The 15,412-nt window shown below is 41.5% G+C and overlaps 1 protein-coding gene across 6 annotated transcripts in view; it reads left to right on the top strand.

Annotated features, from left to right (window-relative positions):
• Positions 1-3,119: 3,119 nt before the first annotated feature.
• LOC148014695 (bZIP transcription factor 16-like) overlaps positions 3,120-15,412 on the top strand; it is a 50,133-nt gene continuing 37,840 nt past the window's right edge. For 4 of the 6 annotated variants that reach the window (XR_015688650.1, XR_015688652.1, XR_015688651.1 and 1 more), the window contains exon 1: positions 3,123-3,570. The gene's annotated coding sequence lies outside the window, so the exon portion shown is untranslated. Of the gene's footprint in view, positions 3,571-15,412 lie in introns of all 6 variants that reach the window. The other 2 variants (XM_087666781.1, XM_087666779.1) reach the window with 2 other exon arrangements.

The raw sequence follows: 15,412 nt of genomic DNA, 5'->3' as shown, positions 1-15,412 counted from the left end.
CTAGCTTGGAGCCAAACTAGACAATTCAGACAACAATAAATAGCTAGAGGTGTACTAGCTTGGACTCAAGTAGATGATTCAATCATATTATCAATCACTAAAGGAAGGGCACGAGTTTGAATATCATGGCTTGTTATTTGGAAATAAGTGATGCTTTGAATAATGAGTTCATTATCTTTATATACAGAGGAAGCTTGCGAATGTCTCAATGCTATCCCTTGTATAAATAATCTTGTATGTTTATACCACATCAGTATGATAGGATTATATAATCCTCTTGCAAGCTCCAATGTAAAGATAGCTATTCTTCATCTAATCAATAACACAATTTATAATCATATAGTCAAATAGAATACCTCTCCAATCAATCATTGTAACAAACTTTGTTTTTAAGGAAATCCCTGATAAATATGCTAATAAATACTCTTCATGCATCCTTGTAGTTGAAATGATTTTCTTTACATGTGCAATTAGGCTTTTGTAGATGGTTTTCTTTCAATGGTTCTATTATACTCATGAGTGATATAACTCTCTTCTTGTAAGGCCATAGGATTCAAGTAGTGTCTTTTCCCCTATGTACTACAATGCATCTAATTGGAAATGACTAATGTCTACACTAGAGTCAAATCATTGCATTAACAGTGTTTAATATAAAACAACAACCTTCTTTTTTGCATTCTCAAAGGCAACAAATAGCATGGAAAAAGTTGCATGTAAAGTCCCACTTTAGTTGCAAAATATTCATGTGCTGGTGGGATTTTGATTTATACATGTCTTACAACTACTAATGTGCAAGTGAACCAAGAAGGATGTAACAAGTCTAGCAAAACAAATTATACTCAAATTGCAATCAGTACAACACTTGGTCTACATACCCTCAATGATGAATAAGGTGAAATTACATCTACCAAGCTATCATGGCCATAGTCCAAAAAATATAAGCTATACCTTTGACCCAAGAATGAGTCATAATGCCATTAAAACTAAATCATTATTTCTTGTCCACATAATCCAATATCTAACAATTCTTAGAAGTCAAAACAACTAATTTATATCTAGGAAGTAGTGAGAAGTTGCCACATTCCTTTGGAATCCAAGTTATCGATAGTCCTAGGTGTACTAATGCTAGATGATAATAAAGGTTTTGGACCATCCCAATAGCCATTTAGATGGGGGACTTGTTAAATGATTGTTCTCTTGGCAAGCTTCGGAAACCTAATCTAAGACCTATGTGCTTGTGTAGAACTATGTTCACTATAGTGCTCTATTTCAAGCAAAGAAGTAAGTCGTCAGGCTTGAGCAAAACTCTTTAATGGCGAGTTTGTGAACTAGTTAAGGTGAAGACTATAGGAAGGATCTTGCCAAGGAGGGTGATTGAGAAGCATGGAGTTGTGATTGTGGAACCATTGGGTCACAAGGTCATTTAGTATTGTAATATGAGAATGTGCATTGCAATATGTTTGTCTTTCTTATTGTCGTTCTCTCCCTACAAAAGTAGGGTGAAGATGAGAGTGATTGATCATCATAGGTTGGATCCATTGTTGCATTCATTGTTGGAATATTTATTGTTTCATTTGCACTCAAATGTCACATTATTTATTACCTTATGCAATAGCAACATTAGAATGCCACACCATTTATTTTCTTCTACTCAATCATATGATATGAGGCTACCCCATTACTCTTGAGGATCAACTTTGCCATCTATGCCAATTGGAGCTATAGACCGAGGAGCACTACATATGTCATTGATGAGTATACTCTAAGATCCAAGGATGATTCCATGGCCTCTTTTAGGATGGTTTTGGCTCCCACTCCAAAGTGATGGACTTCTCAAACCAACATGACCTTGGGCTCTTCCTCATCGAGCTATAGAAACATCAAGATCACATTTTAGCCATGCAATGTATGTGAGTTGTACAAAATCATCATGAACCTTGGGTTGTGATAGCAATGATTTTGATACTTGAAAGTGCAGATAGCTCCACAAGTTAATAGTGATGCTGTGCATAAATAGTTGTAGCAATACGGTCACTTATGCTATGATGCTATCTTGGGTTGAGGCACGTTGCTCGGTGATTATGTATGATTCATGAACATGCAAGATGAGATTGGACAATTGTGCTGCTTTTCATCAAAAAGTGCAGTTATTATGTATTCCCACACATCAAGGGTGATTTGCATTATGATTGTATCTATTGTGATGATACATTTCAAAATCCTACATGTACGTGCATGCCAACAATAAAATTTTTGGTTATGTGATTTGCTATCTTTAATTATCAGGCTATGTTCTATACATGGATGTGAGAGAGAGAGAGAGAGAGAGAGAGAGAGAGAGAGAGAGAGAGAGAGAGAGAGAGAGAGAGAGAGAGAGAGAGAGAGAGAGAGAGAGAGAGAGAGAGAGAGAGAGAGAGAGCATGTACGCGCGTGTAAATGTTTCTATGTGTGAATCATGTATGGTGCGGGTTGTAAACACAAACTATCAAAGTCGTAGGCATCGTTGCTATTAGGAGCCTTTACTATATCTAGTTGTATTTAAAAGCTATTCAAGGGTTGGCCGACAGTGGAAAGTGGGCAGCTTTTGTAGAGAATCATTACTTGCACAAGGAGAGAGGAAGTATGTGAAAGAGCAACTGCGTACATTTGAAGTCCAAACATCCATTCCACTTGATCAAGCACCGTAGGTTGGGGAACACTAGTTTGTATTCTAATCTAGGGCTTGAAAGCTAGTCCTTGATAATGACTCAAAACAATGGCTTGACATTTTGAGATTATAATAGTTGCATCCAAATGGAAGAAAACTTTGTTTCTAAATAAATGCTCCACTCTGGAAAAAAAAACCAATTAATACTTGTTGCAGTAAGCATTAAGCCCTAATTTGGAAATGAGAAAGAAAGTTCCACTTAAAAAAAGAAAAAAACCATTTATACAAGATAAAAGACATAAATATTTATGACAAACTCATCATGTCATTTGATATGAAAGTGGTCTTACAACCTGTTTTTTTATTGCATTTGACAAGGAAAAACAACTCTGAAGTGCAAGCCCTGGAAATTCAGCAATCGTCCACAAAAAGGGAAAAAGAACGAACATTACGTTAAGGCAAAAGGAAGAGAAGAAAATTATTTCTTGTGTTAGGCTAGCAGGCGTTCTTGATGGCCAAAATCTTCAGAAGAGGTCCGGCAAACAAAGGCGAGGGGGCTTTAAAAGGCAAATCTGAGAAAGGCTATCAACGCTCTCTAAGTAGAGAGAGAGAGAGAGAGAGAGAGAGGCTGCTGTTGCTGCGATAGGCCTTACAGCTTGTGGCAGTACACCTGCAGAAGACCTGCAGCATGTACAAGATTCTACTCTCCCTTCTTCTTATTCTTCTTCTGCCGCTGCCACCTACTACCCAAATGTAGCTGAAGCTTCTTTGCCTCTGTAATCTTGCTCCACTTTTATCGACCACGACCAGCCAGCGAGAGAGGAAGGAAGATGGTGAATTCGCAGTGATGCCTTCCATCAAGCAGCCCACGTAGAGCAGAACACGGGCAACAACCTGCGTACTGTCCTTTTCTGTTTCGAGAGGTATGCAGTCTCTTGTCCCCTCTTTTATCCATACATGAAGAGGAAATTCAGCGTTCTTTGTCTGAGCCTTGGGGCCGGCCTTTTCCTTTCCCTTGCGATGCTTTGTTGTCTGAATCCAGCACTGCAAGAAAGGATTGGTTTGCATTAGGGCCCTGTAAGAAATTTCCGAATCTTGTAAATTCACATATCCGAGCATCATGCCATTTACATACCAACGAGAACAATGATTTGGAAGTAGTTAAACCTGTGAAGTCATCGACCTGCCACAATTGAAAGAAAAATCGGAGCGCAATGGGATTTTGATCTGGTGAATGTTCCAATTGCTGATGTCCCTGTGAGCCTGTGGTTGTAGATTTGTGCCAGCCATTCTGTCTTTGCCTGTAGTGCTTTGGGAGGGAGACTTAGGGAAGGTGGAAGGAAACTTTTTCAGTGTAGGTGCTGTGGTCGAGTCATTATAAAGTCAAGTGGGACTAATTGGTGCCAGGATCATTTGTATCCTCTTTCTAGTTCATGCCTAGGCTTTGTCTTTCTTAAACCAATGCCTCTATGTACATGTGTGCCTGCCGTTGTGAACTGCTTGTGCTACAATATTTGAAAGAAGTCTTGAGAACATGTGTCAAGTGGGGGGTTTTGTGAGGTAAGGGCTTGCAGTCGTCATCTTATATCCTCTACCTAGGTTATGACTGGATTTGCTTGTCCTAATGATTCATTGTCTGCCTTAAAAATTTGGCACATATTGACAAGGGAAGTAGCGATAGAGAAAGTAGAAAGCACTTCGAAATCACAAGAAGTGTAGGAAGTTTGCAATATTTGGAGCATTAGGCGGCATGCCTCTGTTGTCATTTGGCTGAAGCCTTCTCTTCATTGGCTGATTGTCATCCAAAATCACAAGAAGTATAGGAAATTTGGAATATTTGGAGCATTAGAGACATGCCTCCATTGTCATTTGGCTGAAGCCTTCTCTTCATTGGCTATTGTTTGATGACAAGGACTCTTTTACTTGTAAAGGATTGGGGAAATATGGTTTCATTTGTCAGTATCGGATCCAAATAGAATTAATGAATCATGGTATCAAAGCAAAAATACTTTCTATCCTTTGAATGGCTTTTCTCTTTAAAGAATTGAAGTGTAGCTTGCTAGGAGTTGTTCCATAGATGCTTTGGCGCACTTCAATTTGAGAAGAGTATAATTGGCAAGAAAAGACACGTACAACTTGTTACCATACAAGATGGAAGCCTTCCTTGTAATCACAATGATGTGTCATGATCAAGTAGCATCGAGGACATGTCAGTGAAACTAGTTGGGGTCGATGATGTTCGGGCCCACAAAGCATTGGCTACTCCATCAAACTCCATAGGAAACTTATAGAGTACAATTTCCACAAGATGAGCCTTGGGAAGTGTAGACTGCATGTGCTGAAGGTGATTCTATACTTGTGTAACACGAAGTAAGAAATAGTAGGTAGTATCCTTTGGCTTAAAATTGATCTGCTCGAGTTGATTGTAGAGGGTAACTGTCACGAGGACGTGAAATTTTGAGATGCTTTAATCTTGCTGATAACATTTGATTAAGTTATTAATCAAATGTGCAAGGTTATTTAGCACATGTGATGCACATGGTAGTTATTTCATGGTAATAGGCCAAGGACCCCAAGGATGCAATGGGTGTCAAAGGCAAAAGTTGTGATAAGTTATGCTAGCTGGGTTTTGGGTTAGTTGGTGACAGTTTTGACCCTAGGACAGTTATTTGGTTAATAAGTGTTGGTGGTGACACTAGAGACTAGCATTAATTAATGCTAGTCTAAGGGTCAACAGAGATTGGGGACCACTCCAAGTTACAAATGGCCCAACAAATTTAATTATAGATGGGTACATTTAATTTTGGGTAGGGTCAGAAGCATTGAAATTAATTTTCAAGATTATTTAATTTTAAAAATTAATTAAATGGTTGGATGTTAGAAGTGGTGCAGTAATGGAAGCATAAACAACACGCTGAAATAAACTGCTGAAACACAAGACAAAAAAAAAAAAACACAAATACAGATGAGAACTCAGATGTATGCCCGAGAAACGGAATCCATATCGAACATGAGACAACAACATACAACAATGAGTCACTGACTGTGTGGGCATCCTGGCACCGGCTCCTCTCTTTTCAGAAGAATCCACAAATGATGGCTGAAGTACAGAAGAGGAGGAGGAGCCCTAACAATATATAGGCATAAAACAGGGGGAGCAATAAATACAGTCGGTCAACATTAAATGCTCCCTAGCCCTAAAAGGGCACCAAAAAATGCCAAATAAATACTACATAAAATGTTGTAGCCTCTACAGCACAGATTCACACTTGAGCTGACTAACCTGCTAACACCCTCTCTCAGATCAGGGGTGATCTGATACAATACAATAGTACAATGATGGGGTATCATAAACTATACAACATAGAACCACCAGAAGAACCATGGATATCCAAGCAGTGAGTGGCCAGCCCACCACCAAGATGCCTTAGAGAGTATCTAACAGCGATATCAATCATAACAGCACCACCTGAAAATAGAGAAGAATCATAGTAGCTCTGTGTTATGTCACCTATGTCACTCAGGATATACAAGACCAATCTGCCAAACATGTCTCTGAACATGTGACCATGGAATCCCCACCTTCAGCCAGAACCGCCAAAGTGTCCCCTCACGTGAGCTCCAGACGAAAGCCTCCTGCTCTCTATCAAGTAACCAGCCCATCATGAACCTGGATGTCAATCCTAGCTCTAGGATTTGTACCTGCCAGACTTCGCGCGATGCGTCAGGGATGTCCCTCTCTAGATCCTGTGCATCTGTATAGACATATAGATGAGGCACGATTGCTCCATCTTACCACCCTCTCACATTTCCTCTCTGGCACTGGAGAGTTGTGAGGGATATCCGCATCACCACCACTAGAAAGCAGCTGAGAAAGGGGCCACTAAGCCCTTCCCTCGATCCGAAGAAGAGGATCCCTTCCGTGCCTTGGACTTCGCCTTGGCTGGAGGATCGGAATTGGAATCTGGGGTAGATGATGACTCGTCGGAGGAGTCCGCATCCCGCTTCGTCTTCTGCTCCTGGTTCTTCCTGGAAGCCACTAACTCTTTGCAGTCCTTCCGTAAATGACATTTCTTGTGACAATGGTAACACTGGGCCTTCGACTTCTTCATCTTTGAACCCCTCTCTGAAGCTGCAAAAGCCTCACCTGAACCTCCATAATGTGACGGAAGCCTCCCTTGTAGTCGTAAAGTAGCCTCATGCTCAAGCAGCATAGAGGACATGCGAAGAAAACTGACAGGAGTCGTAGATGTCTGCGCCCGAGCATTCGCCACTACATCAAATTCCCGAGGAAGCTTGTAGAGTACCATACCAACAAGATGTGCCTCTGATATGGCAGATTGCATAGTACAAAGCTGGTCTTGGAGTTGGGTAACACGAAGTAGGAAGGATTGAATCGTATCTTTGGATTCAAATTTCAGTTGCTGGAGCTAGTCATAGAGAGTAACAGCCCTCATGGTGGAAGGAGCCTTGTACATCAATTGTAACTTCGACCATACATCTGCAGCTGTTGTACAGGAGGTGACCACAGGTAGGACTTCTTTGGAAATACACTAAAGTAACACCGAATAAGCACAGGCATCATGCGAATCCCATATAAGCACAACCTCCTCATGGTTGTCTTCATCAAAATTAGATGGAACTGGAGAAGGTTGTCGAGGATGTGCCATAGCTCCGTTAACCACGTACCATAACGGCTTCTGAATAAACCAAGCCTTCATCACTGCACTCCACGTGTAATAATCAGGTCCATGGAGCTTGTCATCAGTGGATGTGCATGGAGGAGCCATCAGGAGAGGATTTAGAAAAGAAATAGAGAAAAGAAGGGATTGGGAGAAGGAACACAGCCAAACCATGAGCATAGACTGCAAAAAGCAAGAGTTCACATGTAGTATATCCCAAACACTGATCAAAATAAGCCAAAATCTGCTGCACAAAGTCAAAAAATCAGTTGAAAATTTGCTAGAAACAGCAAAAGCAGCCTGTTCTGCCAGTCGCCCAGCCTAAAATAGTATTGTAAATAGCAAAACACAGGCTGTACACTCCCTAAACAGGTGTAGGGAACTGTCACCAGCAGCCTGATGAGGAAAACACAGGCAGCAGGAGGTGTAGGACAGGCATGTGATGCATATGCTGACCAAAACGCAGAGTATGAAAACCAAAATCTGGTTGCAATCAGGTTGACAGCAGTCGCCAGGGCAGCAGAGGGGTAAATCAGTCCTGAAATCAGCAATAAAATACAACAGAAACACAAAACCTGAAAACTGATACCATGTTAGAAGTGGTGCAGCAATGGAAGCATAAACAACAGGCTGAAATAAACTGTTGAAACACAAGACAAGAAAAAATAAACACAAATACAGATGAGAACTCAGATGTATGCCCGGGAAACAGAATCCATATCGAACACGAGACAATAGCATACAACAGTGAGTCATTGGCTGTGTGGGCACCTTGGCACCGGCTCCTCTCTCCTCAGAAGAATTCACAAATGATGGTTGAAGTAATAAATGCAGTCGGCTAGCATTAAATGCTCCCTAGCCCTAAATAGGACACCAAAAAATGCCAAATAAATACTACATAAAATGCAGTAGCCTCTACAACACAGATTCACACTTGAGCTGACTAATCTGCTAACAGGATAATGTTGGAAAATGGGTTTAGAAGGTTGCCACTTGGCAAAAATCCCATGCAGACCGAGAAAACGTTTTTGGAGGCTAGGTCTCAGCCATTCAGTTAGTTTACAACTTGGAGAGAGAGAGAGAGAGAGAGAGAGAGAGAGAGATGTTGGTCCATTTTCTAATTAGAGGATAGCAATTTGCTGTAGAAGACAACCATTTGGGGGCCTCAGTAGGTAGGTGACAACAAGGAGTCACCTTTCAAGGGATGGCAACAACATTGCTGATTAGGTGACAGCAACTTGGAGGTGTTTGGCAGTAGGGTGATTGTATTAAATGCAGGCTGGAGCAGGCAGCATGCAGAATTTAGGGCTTTCTCGCAAAGAAAATTAGATTTCTCTCTCATCTTGACTTTCTCTCATGTTCTCCAACCCATTCTCAAGAGATCTCAGCATTTCTCAATCATTTTGAGCAGATCTCAGCCAAATTTGGTGGACAGCAGAGAGATCTCTACTGTAAACTCTAAATTTTTGTAGAAATTAGGGTTTGATAGCCACCTCGAGACTCATGCCAATTGGTGAAGGCATTGTATACTGAATTCAACACTTGAAATTTGTGTAATTGTCAGGGAATTCAGATGCCAGCCCATTCATAATTTGGGGTAGCATTTGGTGAGTTGGAGATTTCATTCATGCAAGTCTTGGGTGAAAAATCAAGGGGCAATTGGCTTGAATTGATTGCTAATTGTTGCTACAGCAAAGAGGCTTTTGGAATAGCAAAGGAGATTGTAAATCTCAGCTGGTACCCATTCCATTAGCAATCACGTTAAAGAAATACCAAAAGGGGCGCCAGTTTTGGGGCCAACAAGGTGTCCAATGTTCGAGATTATTAAGGTAATTTGTGCATTTTAAGTTATGTTAATTTGTTGATTGCTGTAATTAAGTGCTTAATTAGGGAATTACCACCCTTTCCAAGAAGGAAGGTTGGTTTCAGTAACGACATCCATGGTTGAGGGAGCCTTGTACAACATCAAAGCTTCTCCTATTAGCTTGCCTTATTTAGTTTGTCAGTGTGTTATCTCTTGGTTGTGAGCCCTAATTAGATTTTGATAGGGACATTGGAGCCTTGACTGAGTCCTCATTCATTTTAGTGTGCATTTTCAATGTTCATCAGGCATTTCATAGCCTGTGCTGCCTTGCTAGATGCTGTCCAGCTTCAGACTGCTGTGATTTTCCCCAGGATGTGCCATGTCATCATTTTAGTTGCATTAAATGGAGCTGTACTACATTTGTTATGGTCAGCCAAATTTTGCAGGTTGGCCAGATCAGCAGTCGGCCAGTTTTTTGTTGTTTCTGCTATTTATAGTAGTCACTAGGGCTCAGCAGGTGCTTCAACAGTTTGCAGCAGTTTTCTCCATCTACATCGAGGACTGCAGGCTACACATTGTCTGTCTCCATCATCATCACCGTCTCTGTCGACACAGGTGTTGTCATCATTTTTCAGCCTAATCCGATGCCCTCATTGACGCTTTGGGCTGTGCGTAAGGACTAATCAGCCACTCTTGTAATCAACATTCATTTTAGATTCAGTGCAGACTTCTTTTCTCTTTCTCTCTCCTTGTTTGTGTTTCTCTTCAGTTGCACAATCTCACATGGTATCATCACCTACATGAGGAGATGAAGTTTCCAACCAAAGAGGAGACCACACTATTGTTGAAAACTCAAATTCAGCCTATTGTTCGCTGCTGTAAACGCACATCTTCTGCAGTGAATGGATGCTTTCGACAAAGGCGGGACATCCACAACTCTTCTCTAGTAGGTGTTTCTAATTTTTCCTCCGTTTAGGCTCTCCTATAGCAAAACGTAGCAGCCTTTGTGTGTTTGTAGGTTGTACGAAGATGTCTTATCACCGGTTCCAGGGCTTTGATGACATGAATGAGGAGGTTTCTCATCACTCTTTTGAACGGCAACATGATTATTGTGAAGAATGGAGGTCACTAAGCCCTTTTGTACGGTCTCATCATTCGGAGCAGCCTTCTCCTCCCCCCTCTCTCCATGTTTCACACAAAGCCTGCTCTACTACGAAGAATGAAGGTCACTAAGCCCTTTTTGTATGGTCTCATCATTTGGAGCAGCCTTCTTCTCCCCCCTCTCTCCATGTTTCACACAAAGCCTGCTCTATTGGCTTTATAATGCCTAACGTGGCACCTCTCATACTAGTGCTTGTTGTCTCCTCTTTACCCAATGAGAACCAGCTAGATGGTGCTAACTATTCGCTCTAGTCATGTAAGGTGGAATGCATCCTTGACACCTTGGATCTTTGGGAGCTTGTAACCCTACCTACATCCTGCCCCATGGAGGATTCCAAAGAGGAATCATCAATGGATTGTGCAGCCCTAATGGATCGACTCAACTCTCGAGCCCGATCCTTCCTTTTCATGAGCTTATAGGATTCCATCCTAGTGCATGTTTGCAAGTTAAAGATAGCGGCAGAAGTGTGGAAGAATCTTGCACCTTTGTACCATTGGAAGACGTTTAGCTACATGATCACTCTTGAGAGGAAACTTCAGATGCTCAATGATGATGACTCTCCTTCCATGAAGGATCACATCACGAAATTGGAGGACGAGGGATGAGCTTGTATCCCTCGAGAGGACAAGAGGGATGAGCTTGTATCCCTCGGGAGGACAATATCTTTGGAGGATATGTCAATAATTCTCTTGACTCAGTTCTTATCTCCAAAGTTTGATGTGTTCTATACCAGCCTTCTTACATTGAGGACCCTCGAGACTCTTCTTTGGGAGGAGCTAGCCCCACTAGTCTTGGGAGCACAATGAGCAGCTTAGAGAAGTAGGAGCCAGTTGATTTGACTCCACGAAGGCTTTCACAGCATGTTTAGGAGAAGGGAAGAAGAAGAAGAAGCTAAAGGTAAAGAAACATGAGTAAAAGAAGGATGATAAGAAGCTGTCCAAGTGCCCCCATTTTGGGAAGGGCACCCATCTAGAGGAAAGTGTTGGCAAAAGTATCCCGGCTTGAAGCCCAAGAAGGGGTGTAAGGATTAGAAAACTACCTCAACTACTATTGAGTTTGTCTTCATACAGGTGTTTGAGGAGGAGGATACCACTCTTGCTTCCTTCTTTGTGGAGAAGCCTTGGCTTGTGGATAGGGGGGTTTCTTCCCACATGACCTATTGATAGGATTGGCTTCAGGACATGAGTTCTATAGGGGGATCTATCACCATTGGTGACAATTTTTTTGTACCCGTTCATAGAGTAGGGACCATTCTCCTATTCCTAGATTGGTAGCATTTGCCCACCAAAGTTTTTTATGTGCAACATTTGGGGTGGTTCATGGTCTTACATAGCTAGGTATTGGCATTGTTTTTACATAGGATGCAGTGATTGTGGAGGGTGCTTTTACAGGAGCGGTTCTTTGGACAAATACGTAGGAGGGTGGGCTTTATATGCTGAGAGCCCTTGCCATGAACTAGGCTTATGTAGCTTGTTTGTCTGCCATCTCCTAGTTGTGAGCCCTAGTCAGAGTCTAACAAGGACATTGCAGCTTTGACTGTGTCTTTATTCATTTTTGTATGCATTTGGAGTGTTTGTTAGGCATTTCATAGCATGTGCTGCCCTACAGATGCCCTCCAGCTCCAAATTGCTGCTATTTTTCCCAGGACTTTCCATGCCATCATTTTTGCTCCATAAATGCAGCTATACTGCATTCGCAGTTGGCCAGATTTGGCAGGTCAGCCAGATCAAACAGTCAGCCAATTTTTTGCTTTTTCCACTACGTATAGTAGTCGCCAAGGTTGGGTAGATCATCATCTTCTATTTTTTGCAGGTGGTCCGACAATTCGCAATAGTCTTCTTTGTCTCCATTGAGGGCCTTATTGACACTTTGGGCTGCGTGTAGGGATTGATCAATGCACTCTTGTATTCAATGTTCATTTCAGATTCAATACAAACTTCTCTTCTTCTTGCTATCTTTTCTCCTCTCTCTCTCTCTATGTGATTCTTGTGTTGCACTCACATCTCCCATGGGCCATAGTGTGGAAGCTGCCTTGCAAGAGGTAACCGTTGGTAGAACCACTTTAGAGACACATTGGAGAAGAGTAGAATACACACAGGTATCATCATAATCCCATGTAAGCACAACTTCCTTATGGTTGACAAGGTCCCAATCATTTGGAAGAGGATTGGGAGGTTGAGGCTACTCAATAGCTCCAGAAACCACATACCATAATTGCTTCTTCACAAACCATGCTTTCATGACAGCACTCCAAGTTAAAAAATTAGGGCCATGAAGTTTATTATTAATAGAGCAACAAGGAGGTGCCATTTGGAGAGGATAGAATGAGAAGATAAAGGAAGAGGGGGGAGAGAGAGTACAACCAAAGATAGCACATATTGCACTAATCATCAGTTCACACAGTGGATAGACAACTAATCACAACATGATTGCTGCAAGAAGGCAAAAGTGTATTAAACACAGCCAACAGAGGATAAAAAAGAAAGATTACAGCCAATAATCACTAAGAAAAGCTTGAAAATACTGTCGCCTAGCTTGCACAAAGCGAGAAGTAGGAAAATGTAGGCAGCTGCATGGATGAAGGAGGTAGCATGGATGCCTATATCATTGGTATTAAAGATCTTCGAGAGTAGTTATTGGATATATTAGCAGTCATACTTTTCATGCATTGTCATCTCTTGCCTGCGAAACTTAATTTTGAGTGAGACGGGAACATTAGGAGCTCTAACATTCAATTTGTTGTGTGTTTTGACGGAGGAGGCAGCTCTATTTAGAGCATACATTTCTTTTTCAGTCAGGTTTTATGTGTGTCCATACTAGCTGCTTAGTTTCCAGCCTTGGCATTTTTTTCCAGTGGTTTTTGATTGTGTTTACACCACATAGGATGAGGCGACCAGCTTTGTGATGGTGATCAACATTTTTCCTAGCGTTTTCACCCTTTCATTCGCTAGATGTAAGTCAGCCAGTGTTGGTTGTAAAGTCCCATTAATTTCCATGTATATAAACTTATGGGTGTGAACACACCCTTATTTGTACCCTAACATATAAATACATTTCATTCTTTGTGTATCCTAACACTTACTGGTACACTCACCTTCGGATTCTCTCACTCTCACTCTCAGCTCTGTTCGTGATTCCATTCTTGTCTCGCACTCCATTGCACTCTGTCACAACAAACTGGTATTAGAGCTCTAGGTTACAGTGTTTGTGCTTCCCAAGAGTGCAAGTTAATTCTGCACGCGAGAAGCTGTTCACCTTTCCTATCAGCCTCACTGAGAGCAAGCCAACTATCGTTCACATCAAACTGATCAGGCGTGTTTGTCACGGTTTCAACAACGTGAACAATAGTCGACATGTGTGAGATCGTAGGATGGGCAGTTGTGCAATAGGTCAATGGACCAGGTGTAGCAGGTCTGGGTTGTCCTAGCGAAGGCAGACGACAGCATTGTCGTGACCAGGTGGACACCAGGGCGTGGGGGCACGGGCAGACGGGCGACCACGTGTAGGTTCAACAAGTCACTACATGTGCGTAGGTCTAGTGGCGGGTGCGATCGACTGGTTACAGGGCCTGGTCAACGCCTCGACAGGCCTTGTTTTCTTCTGGTTTTTAAAAATAATCTGCAATTTTTCTTCTCCTTCCTTACTGGGTGTTCGTATGCGCAAGCACAATGTGCCATCTTGGCTAAAATTTTGGGGCTTTTCCCAAATTTGGGAACTGTGATACAGAATAGGATAATCTGACCTGGAAATTGCAGAAATTGTGCACATTGGTCTTGAAATTTGGGGCTTTTCTTATATCAGTGAAATTTCGCTCAGCTGAGCCAAATTTACTGGCTTTGGTGCATATTTGGACTTGAGAAATTTGGGGCTTTTGCAAGATTTTGGTAAATTTTGCTAATTTTGCCCTTTTTATGCTCTTTGGACCATGTATTAATGCAATTGGGGTAGATTGGTCAGTAAAATTTTGGGGTTTTGCTGAAATTTGAGAATTTGGGCAAAATTGATGTCTGAAATGTACATTGGGAACATTGTTGAAGCAACCTTGGTGCTGTAAGCAGTGAGATTTATCTCCCACTTGTGAGATTTTGGAGAAATTGCAGAGAATTTTTTGTGTTTTTGTGTATCGGATGTTTACTTGGTCACATATGTATGCAGTACACACGTTGGGCAGCTCCCATTAAGTTGATGTATTGCTGAATAGTCATGTTGCAGCAGTCTTAGTGATCATTTGCAGATCTGGGATTGTTGCAGATGTATTTTGGGTGATATTGCTGAAGTGGGAGTCACTTGGCAGTGATGTATCCATGAAATGTATACTGAAATTTTAGTTATATTGTTGAAAGTCATCCGTTCTACTATTGTACATGTACTTGGACTGAATCTTGCCCTTATTGTTTGAAAATTTGGGCTGATATTAGCTGAATATTCAGCTCATTGTTTGCTGTCATAAATTGCAGCATTGATTTTTGGGTGCATTGCTGAAAAATGGCTGCAAATGCGTCTAGCAGTAGTGACACTAAATCCCTTCTTGAAATCAAGAGGTTTGATGGCATTGGCTTTAACTTGTGGAAGGACAAGGTGCAAGGGATTTTGTTTCTCAAGGATTGTGATGGTGCTCTTTTAGAAGTCAAGCCGGCAACTATTACAGATGAGGTTTAGGCTAGAATCAACAAGAAGGCCATTGCATACATTAAAATGGTTGTATCTGATAATGTACTTACAGATATTAAGCGACTTGATACGGCTTATGCCATACGGAAAAAGTTGATGGACACTTATGAAAATACAACTCTAGTAAATCAAGTGCATACGCAAGTTATCAGAGCATTTGAGTGGTTTCAGAGGGATTTTGAGTTAGCTGCAGGACTTTGGTTTACAGCCCTTCAATGATAAATTGATGGCTATTTTCTTGTTGGTGACTTTGCTTGATAGCGGGGAATCTTTGGTTGTTTCACTAATCAACAATCCTGCTTTAACCTTTGATGGTGTTAGAGGCTCTATCTCAATGAAGAGATTAGAATAAAGTTTTGTGGAGAAAGCAGTGGTTCAACCTATCATCTTAGAGCCAGGTTAGAAAAGAGGGGTAATGCAAGAAATAAAGGCAAAAGCAAGAGTAA

This window comes from Lygodium microphyllum, chromosome 25 (assembly GCF_053477565.2).
Source record: "Lygodium microphyllum isolate KBCC chromosome 25, Lygodium_microphyllum_v1.1.10, whole genome shotgun sequence".
Lineage (NCBI taxonomy): Eukaryota > Viridiplantae > Streptophyta > Polypodiopsida > Schizaeales > Lygodiaceae > Lygodium > Lygodium microphyllum.
This window is presented reverse-complemented; position numbering and strand designations above follow the sequence as displayed.